The 13,473-nt window shown below is 40.4% G+C and overlaps 1 protein-coding gene and 1 pseudogene across 2 annotated transcripts in view; both read right to left on the reverse strand.

The window, feature by feature from the left end:
* SLC5A10 (solute carrier family 5 member 10) overlaps positions 1 to 13,473 on the reverse strand; it is a 176,147-nt gene that overhangs the window by 142,668 nt on the left and 20,006 nt on the right. The window lies entirely within an intron of this gene.
* Positions 11,538 to 12,645, reverse strand: LOC140531580 (inhibitor of nuclear factor kappa-B kinase subunit beta pseudogene; annotated as a pseudogene).

The raw sequence follows: 13,473 nt of genomic DNA on the forward strand, positions 1-13,473 counted from the left end.
GAGAGGTGGAGGAAACACTGGGAAGAGAAATGAGAGAGATGCAAAAAAAGCATGAAAAGCAGGTCAACACCTTGCTAAAAGAGACTGAAAAAAATGCTGAAGAAAATAACACCTTGAAAACTAGCCTAACTCAATTGGCAAAAGAGGTTCAAAAAGTCAATGAGGAGAAGAATGCTTTCAAAAGCAGAATTAGCCAAATGGAAAAGGAGGTTCAAAAGCTCACTGAAGAAAATAATTCTTTAAAAATTAGAATGGAACAGATGGAGGCCAATGACTTTATGAGAAACCAAGAAATCACAAAACAAAACCAAAAGAATGAAAAAATGGAAGATAATGTGAAATATCTCACTGGAAAAACAACTGACCTGGAAAATAGATCCAGGAGAGACAATTTAAAAATTATGGGACTACCTGAGAGCCATGATCAAAAAAAGAGCCTAGACATCATCTTTCATGAAATTATCAAGGAAAACTGCCCTGAGATTCTAGAACCAGAGGGCAAAATAAGTATTCAAGGAATCCACAGATCATCGCCTAAAAGAGATCCAAAAAGAGAAACTCCTAGGAACATTGTGGCCAAATTCCAGAGTTCCCAGGTCAAGGAGAAAATATTGCAAGCACCCAGAAAGAAACAATTCAAGTATTGTGGAAATACAATCAGGATAACACAAGATCTAGCAGCTTCTACATTAAGGGATCAAAGGGTGTGGAATATAATATTCCAGAAGTCAAAGGAACTAGGACTAAAACCAAGAATCACCTACCTAGAAAAACTGAGTATAATACTTCAGGGGGAAAAATGGTCTTTCAATGAAATAGAGGACTTTCAAGCATTCTTTATGAAAAGACCAGAGCTGAAAAGAAAATTTGACTTTCAAACACAAGAATGAAGAGAAGCATGAAAAGGTAAACAGCAAAGAGATGTCATAAGGGAATTACTAAAGTTGAACTGTTTACATTCCTACATGGAAAGACAATATTTGCAACTCTTAAAACTTTTCAGTATCTGGGTAGTTGGTGGGATTACGTACACACACACACACACACACACACACATACACACACACAGAGCACAGAGCACAGAGTGAATTGAATAGGATGGGATCATATCTTTAAAAAAATGAAATTAAGCGGTGATAGAGAAATATATTGGGAGGAGAAAGGGAGAAATGGAATGGGGCAAATTATCTCTCATAAAAGAGGCAAGCAAAAGACTTTTTAGTGGAGGGAAAAAGAGGGGAGGTGAGAGAAAAACATGGAGTTTACTCATCACATTCGACTAAAAGAAGGAATAAAATGCATACTCATTTTGGTATGAAAACCTATCTTACAATACAGGAAAGTGGGGGAGAAGGGGATAAGCAGGGTGGGGGGGATGATGGAAGGGAGGTCAATGGGAGGAGGGAGCAATTTGAAGTCAACACTCTTGGGGAGGGACAGGATCCAAAGAGAGAATAGAAGCAATGGGGGGCAGGATAGGATGGAGGGAAATATAGTTAGTCTTATACAACACGACTATCATGGAAGTCATTTGCAAAATTACACAGATATGGCCTATATTGAATTGCTTGCCTTCCCAAAGGGAATGGGTGGTGAGGGAGGGATGAAGAGAAGTTGGAACTCAAAGTTTTAGGAACAACTGTCGAGTACTGTTCTTGCTACTAGGAAATAAGAAATACAGGTAATGGGGTATGGAAAGTTATCTTGCCCTACAGGACAAAAGAGAAGATGGGGATAAAGGAGGGAGGGATGTTAGAAGAGAGGGCAGATTGGCAATAGGGGCAATTGGAATGCTTGGCGTTTTGGGGTGGGGGGAGGGAAGAAATGGGGAGAAAATTTGGAATCCAAAATTTTGTGGAAATGACTGTTAAAAGTTAAATAAATAAATTAAAAAAAAATAAATTAAAAAAATTAAATAAAAAATTTAGACTCTAGAGGTTTGAGAAGCAAAGAAAGTAAAGGCAGCAAAGACAACTCTCTTCCACAGAGAGGAAGCATGTGGAAAATTTCTGATCAGCAGTGTGGTCAAATGACGATCAACACAATGGAAACACCAGTTGTATCAAAGAAGCAGCAGAAATGAACGACCAGACATTACATCAAGGAAGATGACTGATATTCTCTCTTCTCTGCAAAATTAGAAAGCACTTTCTTCAGAACAGCCAGATAAGATCCATAACTGTTGACTCACACATTGCATAGTGGCTCATGAGTTGCTAGTAAAGCACTTTAGCAGCTTCCTCTCTGACACAAGACTGATCCCATTAGTCTGAAAAGAAAGCATTATGTATTGGAGATTTTTTTTTCCACTTGATAGTATTTTAGTATTTTATTTCTTCCAATTACATGTAAGCATTATATATTTGTTGCTAAATGATGAGAATACTAATGAGCCCTCCAAATACAGGCCAATAATGTATTATGTCCTCTATGAAGCAGTCTTAGTTTATATTAGTACAAAAATTTATAAACATTTTTAAAAAATAGTATATTTGTCAAGGAGCTACCATCTGGGACACCACACTGATGGACATCAGGTAAACTGAGTCCAGTGCAGGGAAGGGTGAACAAGATGGCGTGGCAGTCAGCGCCCCTTACACAGAGTGTGCCAAAAAGTCCAAAGAGATGTAAAAAGCAACTCATTATGGTTTTGAAGACTGCTGAACAAACCTTCTGAAAACACTCTGCTGTTCCCAACATCTTCATTGGTTATCCTAAGGTCTGGGATTTACCTCGACACTCAGGACTTAGTTAAGAACTACAAATACATAAAATAAATCCAAGAATAGTAAGAATGTTCCAGTATTTAATGTCTACATGGAACTCTGTGCTCTATTTAAAACATGCCACCAACATAGCTATCAAGAACAATTCATTTATATGAAACATGGCATTTTTCAGGAAGACACAAATTAAGCCTGTTTTGGTACTGCCTCATATTAACTATATTATCATCATTCTTGACTAGAACTAGACTTTCAAGTCAAAGAAGGAATCATGCCAAGAAAACATACTAATCACTTAATGCACATGGTTGTCATCAAGTTATAGGACTCTACTAAAAACAAAAATAAATGTCTACTTTACGATATCAAATGTCATTTGGGCTAGACAAGTATAAAATGTGTCTTAATGTATTCTAAGGATGATAAGCAGAGGGCTCTGAGTTTAAATCTGGAGGTCAAATTGAATCAAAGGAAAAAAGGCAAATTTATAAATACCTTAGATTTCTTCAGGCAAGCGTAAAAACATGAGAAAAGCTGAGCATTTTCTTATCAAAGGCTTATCCATGAGAAAGCTATGACTGAGTATGTCAGGAGACTGCCTAGCATTCCAAAGTCTAACAGGAAGAATATAGAGTAATTAATTCTATTAACATGGAGTATTAAGTAACACCCATGCAATACCAACCTTAACATAAACTTTTGTCTTGGTAAAATGGACAATAAAGTATTTAAAAGGTGTCTAAACAAAAATCCATGCAGTATTTATAAAATACAGAACTTTATTACTCCACAGTTGCTATAGACAGATTAATATTTCCTTGCCAAAGAAGTGGGAAAAGGATTGATAGATATTCTCAGAACACATGATAAACACATAAAAATGCATGGCATTACTAAGACTTCACTTTACAGAGCAAGAGTAAATTCCAATGAGTAAATGCCACTAAATTTGTCAAATATAACCAAAATTAGTTTATCTCTGCCAGGAACCTATGAAGTAACTTAGCAAGAGACTCAACTAAGCAAAGACATCCTGAGAGCACTTAAGGATAAAAATGAAAGTAGGACAACAAACAAGAAAAATATGAAAGAAATGCAAAGATTTCTCTTAAATCACAAATTCTTTGATAGTAGGCAAGTCAACAAGACAAGGCAACAAGCATTTATTTAGCACTGTATTAAGAGCCATCACACTTGAACTATAACACCTTAATCCTGGCTGTGCTTATGAGGAAGTAGAAATGGCACTAAAGTGAATAAAGACAGAAAATGCAGTTGTATCAGATCATTGGATGGACTACTTATGTTGAAAAAGTGGGAAGAAATGTACCTGAGTTGTGCAGGATGGACAGGCATGGGGTAGCTTGTCAGCACTTTGCTGGAGGAAACATTCACGTCAGTGAAATTACAAAACCATTTGAGTATTTTGAGTTTTGGAGTACAGGTAAAAGTCCCACACTACGAGAGGATATGGATGGATTATAATCTGTACTGTTGGAGGAAGTACCCACATCAATGAGAGCAGAAATCCATTGATGTATTAAAACCATTAAGTTAACCCAGAACCAGGGAACTTTAAAATGAAACTTGAGAAAAAGAAAGTTATTTTTTTATTGAGACACTTTGAGGTATCCTGGAAGAGTAATACTATATACTTCATAAAATCAGTCAGTCAACAAGCATTTTATTAAACATCAGCTACATGTCAGGCACTGAGCTGAGTATTGAGAATACCAGGAAAGGCAAAAGACAGACCCTGCTCTCAAGGAGTTCACAGTCTAATGGAATCATAAGATTTAGAACTAAAAGCCATCTTAGAAGTCATCTCGTCTTAGTGACTTACCCTACTTCAATATTTTGAATGATATCACTTAAATATTAATTAAGATTGTAAGACATCAATCAAATCAAAACAGCTCTGAGGTACCACATCCCACCTAGCAGACTGACTAACATGACAAAACAGGAAGATGATAAATGTTGGAGAAGATGGGGGAGAGTTGGAACACTAATTCATTGTTGGTGGAGCTGTGAGCTGATCCAACCATTCTGGAGAGCAATTTGGAACTATTCCTAAAGGGCTACAAAAATGTGCATACCCTCTGACTCAGCAATACCACTTCTAGGACTGTATCCCCAAGAGATCATAAAAATGGGAAAGGGTCCCACATGTACAAAAATGCTTATAGCAGCTCTCTTTGTGGTGGCCAAGAACTGGAAATCAAGGGAATGCCCATCAATTGGGGAATGACTGAACAAACTGTGACATATGAAGAATATTATTGTGCTATAAGAAATGATGAACAGGAAGACTTCAGAGAGGCCTGAAAAGACTTACATGAACTGATGCTAAGTGAAAGGAGCAGAACCAGAAGAACTTTGAACACAGCAACAACTACAGTGTGAGAGGAATTTTTCTGGTAGACTTAGTACTTCATTGCAATGTGAGGACTTAAAAAATTCCCAATGGACTCTTGAGGCAAAATGCCTTCCACATCCAGAGAAAGAACTATGGAATTGGATCACAGAATGAAGCAGACCATTTTATTTTATATTATGTTTTGTTTTGTTATATAGTTTCTCCCATTCATTTTAATTCTTCTGTGCAATATGACTAAGGTGAAAATGTATTTAATAGGAATGTATGTGTAGAACCTATATAAGACTGTACACCATCTCAGGGAGGAAGCGGGGAGGGATGGGGGAAAGAGGGGAGGTAGGGGAAAAAAATCTAAGATATGTGGAAGTGATTGTAGAACATTGAAAACAAATAAAATAATTTTTAAAAAAGGTTGTGAGACATCAAGTTGAGGCAAGAGGTTCTTTACTGCCTCCCCACCCCAAACGTGCCTGGAAAAGTGCTAAATAGGCCAATATCTGTTGGTACTCTTCTGATTCATCACTGCCACCAGACATTCTGTTGCCTGAAGAATCATCTTTATGGGGGTAGGAATGGAGAGTGTATCAGCTGTTACAAAGACCACCTGATAGTGACATAATAGGTCACATTTATAGAGCACTTCTAGGTTTTATAAAGCACTAATCATATATTATTTCATTTGATCTTCATTATTATTATTCTAGCAGCAAGGTGGCACAATGGATAGAGTGACAGGTCTGTAGTTAGGAAGACTCAGCTTCCTGAATTCTTATCTGACCTCATTCATGTAACAGCTGCATAACCTTGGGCAAGTCACTCAACCCTGTTCACTTCAGTTTCCTCATCTGTAAAAATGAGCTGGAAGAGGAAATGGCAAACCACTCCACCATCTTTACCAAGAACACCCCAAAATCAGTTCCACGAAGACTCGGACACAATTGAAACTACTGAACAACTACAACATTACTAGCCCCATTTTATTGATGAGGAAACTGAGGATAAAAGGAGTCAATTGACTTGCTCAGGGCCCCAGAGCGAGTGAACCCCAGTTTTCCTAACTCCAGGTCCGTACTGTCTACTTCCCGGAGCTGTCTTACCTTTCTCATGTCATCAGCTCCTCAACTCACATTCCCTCAAACACTGGCCACTCCTTGCTGCTTGTCTCTACTTATCCAGACCCCACCCATGACGTCCCCTCAGGTCATTCATTCCCCGTAGCTTGTCTCATGCTGTAGTTGGAGCATGAGAAGCTAGCCCCTATTCTGCCAAAACAACTTTTGTCTTAGTGCTCTCCACCTTTGTGGACACACCTATTGCCGCTGCTCTTCTTTGGGATAGCCAACGACAGGCAACCCAAGGGTGGCTAATTGAAATTGATGCTTAGATCATCAGTTTCAAAGCAAAGAATACTTTTTTTCCTGTCTTGCTTGGGGGAAGGAGGTAGCTTTGAAAAGAGTTGGTCTATTCACTCTTCTCTCACTTGTGAGAAAGCTTTAAGGAAAGCCTTCCTTTGTGAAAAAAGACAGCCCTCCACAGAAATTAGTTTTCTTCTAAAATGTAGAATGAATCTAATTTCACTCCTTTGTGCACACAAAGACTTTGGTACTTTTGTTTCTCCCTACCAGTCATATCGCAGCAGCTAGGTGGCTCAGTGGGTAGAGCACTGGACTTGGAAACTCATCTTCCTTGAGTTCAAATCTGGATTCAGGACATTTCCTAGCTTGTGTGACTCTGGGCAAGTCACTTAACCCTGTTTGCCTCAATTCCCTATCTGTAAAATAAACAGAAGGGAAATGGCAAACCATTCTGGTAGTGAAGAGTTGGACACAACTGAAATGACCTAATGACAATTCTGGGCGTACAAGAGAAATAAAAGGTGGCAGACTTAGAAAGAAAAGGGGCACCCAGAAACATCAATCCCCCAGAAGAAAGGAGATTCTACTTTTCTGGGTCTGCTTAGACACAGGAGGAAAACTCACCCACAGTTGTGTTAATTCAGTAAAACATCACAGATCTAGATCTGGGAAGGAACTCCGAGGCCATGCAGTTCAACCCTCCCTCATTTTACAAATGAGGAGGCTGAGGGAATTAATAGAAGAGAATCCTAGAGTATTAGAACTAGAACACACCTTAAATGTCATCTCATTTAAGCCCATCAATCTAGAGATAGGAACCTGAGACCCAGAGTAAGGAAGTAGTAACTGACTCAAAGTCCTATAGCAGAGAAATGACTTACCCAAGGTAACATAGCAAATTAGTGGCAGAACCAGGATTATCATCTAGCTTTCATGACTGTGCTTTCAAAGACCTTGAAGGCTACAACATTATTGACATAGGAGACAGACTTCACCTAAACCCTCTAAATCTAAACCTAAAAATAAGTGATTGGTGGCGGGGTGGGGGTGGGAGTGGTGAACAGCTAGGTGGCTCAAGTGAATAGTGTGCCAGCCTTGGAGTCAGTAGGACCTGAGCTCAAATCTAGCCTCAGACACTTGACACTTACTAGTGACCCTAGGCAAGTCACCTAACCACGATTTTCTTGAAAAAATAAATGATTGCACTTATCAAGGACAGATTCCTCACCTGGATCTGATCTGCAGAGGAAAATAGCAAAAGGCAATAATTAAGAAAGAGAGCCAGAGGCAGGAGGATAGACCTTGCCAGCTGCATCCTTTCTTTTACTTTCCTTCAGGTTAAATACCACTTAGGTAGCAGCTGAATTAAAAAGACACTGGAAATTTGTTTCTTTTATAAGGTACAGAGGGACATGGGTACAGAATTGCTAGCTCCACCAGGGAATTTATGTCACATCGATCCAGGTCATTAACCAATCATATCATGAAGCCAAGTGCAGGATATCCTGTCATCAGTCTGTAGTGTTACATGCTGGGCCTGCAACGTCCCCAAGACTTTCAACCCAGAATGTCTCTCAAGGGTCTTCAGATGTAGACGGACAAGAGAATGATTCAGAAGACTTCAAAACACAGCTAAAAGATGCTTCCGAGTCAGTAGAGATACTCCTGGTGGGCTGCCAGGAGAAGGATGAGTCAAGCTGCTTTGGGAGTAGGGAAGAACCGAGCCCAGGAGGGACGCCAAGTCTTGCAGACTCTGAGCTAATGAGGGGTGTTTCAGAAACTGCGTAGTGTTTCAGCGCCCTCTTGTGTCTCCTTCGCTAATCTCAGTGACATGTTCCTGACCCCAAATTTAAGAATTCTGGTTACCCTCATCAATTGAGTCAACCCCTCACCCTGGTCACAGACTGAGCCTTAACCACCGCCAGCCCTCTCCCAAAAGCATCCCGTTGTCATAAGGAGAACTATGAAAGAGTGATCGCCCCAAGGACAACAGGTACAACTCAGACAAGCTCCCTACTGTGGTTTTGAGCATCCTCTTTATGTACTAATGCTGCCCCAAACCTGTGTCCTGGAGAATTTCCCTTCAGGTAAGTAAACAACTGAAAAACAAGGAGGGATACAAACTGACTATACAAGTCTCTTACAACCCAGATTCTGTAATCTCTTCTCCTTCCTGCACTCTACAATCTAGTCAAATTGACCTGTGTCCCTCACACACACTCACCTTCTCCTAGCTTGGCACTGGCCACCCCACATAGCTGGAATGCACAACTCTCACATCATACTTCAGACACACAGCTCAAGCACCATCTTCTGAGGGAAGCCCTTCCTGATCCCTTTAGCTATTAATACCCTCCCTCCAAATTACCTTATCAAAGGACTTTGTATAGGTTTATATTTATATACGTACTTGTTATCTCCCCCATTAGAATGTAAGCAGGTAGGGATTGTTTCATTCTTTGTCCTTGTATTTCCCTGGGCTTAGCACAGTGATTGGCACATAATATGCAATTAACTAGGGCAGCTGGGTGGTGAAATGGATAGACTCATCTTCCTGTATTCTGATCTGGACTCAGACACTTAATAGCTGTGTGCCCTTGGGCAAGTCACATACCTTGGTTTGCCTTACTTTTCTCATCTATAAAATGAATTGTAGAAGGAAATAGCAAGCTACTCTAGGATCTTTGCCAAGAACACCCAAATGGGGACATGAAAATCAAACATTACCGAAACAACTGAACAACACCAACAAGGCAATTAATTAACGAATGTTTGTTGATTGATTGATTCTAAAGTCTGAGGAGACCCAGCTAAGCCAGATCATCCCAAGCACATGGATAAATAAAACTGGAAGGAGTTATTTATTAACAAATAGATGCAAAAAGGCACAAATTTACTAGCATTTCCATAGTAATCTAGTCACAACTTTGTTGAATAGTGAAACTATCACATTTCAACTCTATCATCTCTGCCTGGAAGGAAAATGGCATTTGAAAAGATAAAATCAGGAAGAATAACTTGAACTGAACCATTAATACTTGAATGAGCCCACTATTTCACTGGTATGGGTATATTCTCCATTAGTTCAGATCACAATTCATCCATCCAATAACATCCTATGTTATTCTTATCTATGTCTTTCCATAAATCCTGAATAAAGTATCTATCCAAGACACCAAATAGAAGAGTTCCTCAGGAGCTTTCTATATTTTGTAGACACCATTATAACATTTGGCCTTTCTCTGTGCTGTTCCTCACTCTTGCTCATGATCTATGAACTCTTTTTCAATTTATACATGTCTTTGGTAATGTCTTTTTTGCTACTTCTTTTATACATCATTATTGTTATTATGTCTTGGCTTATTTACAGCCACCATGTGTCTCTCCATTGACCTCTGGACCATGTACAATGTGACCCATGAGGAAATATTTACTTAGGATATTTGTAGTGTATTTGTGATATCATCAATATGAGGATTTCTTTTAGCACTGCAGATGACAAACCAAGTAAATTTTCTCATTCTGCATAACTCTTGGCTACCTCTTTTCATCATTCCTTCACAGTAATCCTACCCAATGAGTTTGATCTAAACCAGTGGCACTTGGCTTTCTAGATTTGTTGGCATTTCATGGATTCCCATGGTGCATAAGACCTGTCCATCAATTATCCTTCACTTTCACTTCATGGTTGTCCCACCTCCTTATCCAATCATATATCTCTCTGATGAAATAATTTATGCTGTTTGCCCTGTCCAGTTTATCACAAGTAATAAATATGTTGTTGCTTTCTATTTGAACTAATTATTCTTGCCAAGTTTGCTTAACTCCATTGTTTCTATAATACTGAATGCAAGTGCTGTACTCATTCTAAATTCAGTTTCCTGGGTGGAAGTCCTGATTGCTCCACCCTAGTTCTATCTCTGCCTCCTTTCACAGCACTGGCCCCCAGGCAAAAGAAGTTCCAAGAGTGACTACTCCTAAGTTCCAGTTATAGAAAACCAAGTCTAAACTGAAAAGATGATCATGAGAGAATCACTTTGTTAGGCTTAGGCCCTGGGGCTTTGCTAAGGATGGTAAGTAAGGTAGGAAGTCAGAAAAGTAGGTGATGGGCAAAGTAGTAGGTTAATACCAACAGCACAGAGGTAGAGAATGAGGACATAAAGGAGAAGGTATTCTTCAAAAGTATAAAGACCTATGTGAGTCTAGATCAGGGGTGGAGAACTTGCAGCTTCAAGGCCACACGTGGCCCTCTAGGTCCTCAAGTGCAGCCCTTTGACTGAATCCAAACTTCACAGAACAAATCACCTTAAACTGAAACTGTTCTTAGACTCATTTTTACTGAGCCACATCCAAGAATCTAGAAAGCCACATGTGACCTCGAGATCACAGGTTCCCCACCTCTGGTCTAAGTCAAGCACCTCACTTTTATATTGGAGAAAAATAGGTGGAAAAGGGACTCATACAGAGTGTGCTGGTAAATGTTTAACAACAGGGCTGGGGTTGGTTTTGGGGAGAAGAGGATACACTCACACTTTTAAGTTTAATATGCATTGTTCTTCAGTCCAGACAATCTCCAAAACTATAATCAAGCCCTAATTTGTAGCAAATGCCAATTTCTGAGGCATAAATACTCACACTGAAAATTTAACAACTTCTCGTACATCAGGTAGAGCCGGCTCCAGCATATCCTTGGTGTGTGTGTGTGTGTGTGTGTGTGTGTGTGTGTGTGTGTGTGTGTGTGTGTGTGTGTGTGTGTGTGTAACAGGTAGGGCTGGGGCAAGCAATCTCCAAGATGTCAAGAAAAGATTAATTCTCATATAGGATGCACTAACCCAAAAGGCCCCCAAGCCTATCCCAGGTGGTCTGTGCCCGTACCCATACTTAGAAGCACTTTCCTAAGGCACAGACAGGGTCAGTTGTGGTATAAGCTGGAAACTCGTGCCCTGGCCTCACTTGGCATGGCCACCTTCATGGGGGTCTTTCAACTTTCCTGCCTAGGCCCAGAGGGTCACCCACTGGGGCCTACAACTTCAGTTCAAACTGTGTCACCTTTGCAGGGGGAAGTGAGATCCCCTTCCAGACACCATTCCCAGCTCAGGAGATCATCATTATACTACAGGTCAGAAAGCCCCAAAGAAGGGCATCATTCAGCAGCTGCATTCCTTTAAGTCCACCCAAGCAGCCTCAGAGGTTCAGATATGTGTCTAATCCATATTGCTCTGTTCACCATCCTCAGAATATAACCAGGTCCAGTCCAAGGTCATAAAACTCTGACCCTGCTTTTTCATGGTGTCTTCCACTACATTTTGTAACTGAGTGCAGAGGGTCTGTGTTTCCATCACCACTTCTTTGCTTTTCTTGACTGACTCAGGTAAGCCATAGAGAGCTATGGAAGGTTGACATAACAACTGGGAAGCATTCCTGCTCTCTGGACTCCCACTCACTGTACCTTGTACCTTATCACAAGCTATCTTCAGGGGACTCCACTGTTCCTTCTGTCTTTTCTCCTGAAGCTTCATGATTGTCTTCTCATCCTTGTTTATTAAGCTGACCACTTCTACTTGGGGTAACAATTCCAGCACCTTCTGTTTGCAAACTATAGTTTTACTGAGCTGCATATAAATTGTTCATACTTTCTTCTCGAAGCTCTGGATGACCAGGAGGGGTGGCCATACCATTTCCTGACTGCCTCCATTAGTATGCTGGTTTCTTGGTTTTTCCTTTAATTGCAGGTAAAACTGTTTGACTTGCTTTTCTAGGTTATCCAAGGTTCCTCCTTATTTCTGACTCCTCGGTAGGTCTATAATAGCTGTCTGTAGCACCTCCATTTGTTCCACCAGAAGTTTCACATCTGTCTCCCACCCACAGAGCTCCATAATCTGTTTCCTCTCTTGCCAGACTAGCAGTAGTTTATCTGAAGTGATCTCAAACTCGGTCTGCTCACCGTATTTCTCCAGGTCAGTATGGAGGCTGGTTTTAAAGAAATCTAACTGGGCCTTGAATGCCACTAAAGTTCTTCACCTTGGAGAGGGTGTTGCAGTCTTGGAGAGGTTATTGTGAAGGAGGCTCACCATAGCTGCTCCATGGCTATAGTCTTACTTGAGGATCAGGATCATGTGCTACACCTGACCCCACACTATCCTCAGCTGGTAAAAGGGATATTCTGCTTGGGCTCTTGAACCATGAATATGATACTTTATTTCCCACTTCCATGCCTTTGTATTGACTATACCCCGGGCCTAGAATGTTCTTTCATCTTCCTTGACACCCCCTTCCAACTTTCCCACTATCATTCCCACTCTCTCTTTTATATCTATCTACTGGTCCTGCAGTGCTACCTGCAAATGCACCCAAGTCGCCCACATCCTTAAAAACTCTGCTAGATTTTACCATTCTAACTCGTTATCATGTCATATGTCTCAGCTAAACTCAAAATTACTGTCTACATTCAACGCCTACACTACTATTTTCTCTCCTCTCTCTTCCTCCTTAACCCACCCCCCACTTCTGCAGTCAACAGAAACTGCTCTTTACAAAGTTTCCAGTGATTTCGAAACTAATAAATCTGTTGTCCTCTTCTCAGTCCCCATCCTGTTCGGTCATTCTTCAGCATTTGACATGGTTAACCACATTCTCTTATTGAATCTCTTTCTTCTCTGGATTTATATAATATTGTTCTCTCCCAGTCCTCTTCTTATATCTTCTAACTACACCTTCTCAGGCTCCTCTGTATATTCATCATCTTCGTCATACCCGCTAACCAGGAGTACCCCCTAACTCTCTGTCCTGGGTCTTCTCCTTTATTTCTATACCCTCTGACTTGGTGCTCCCATGTCTGTGCACATGACTCTTAGACTCTATCTATCTGTCTATCTATCTAGCCTTGAGATGGCTAGGTAGCCCAGTGAATAGAACACTGGGCCTAAAGTCAGAAAGACCAGAGTTCAAATTTGACCTCAGACACTTACTAACTGTGTGACCCTGGACCAGCCACTTAACCCCTACCTAAAAT

The sequence above is a fragment of the Notamacropus eugenii genome, chromosome 3, assembly GCF_028372415.1.
Source record: "Notamacropus eugenii isolate mMacEug1 chromosome 3, mMacEug1.pri_v2, whole genome shotgun sequence".
In the NCBI taxonomy this organism is placed as follows: Eukaryota; Metazoa; Chordata; class Mammalia; order Diprotodontia; family Macropodidae; genus Notamacropus; species Notamacropus eugenii.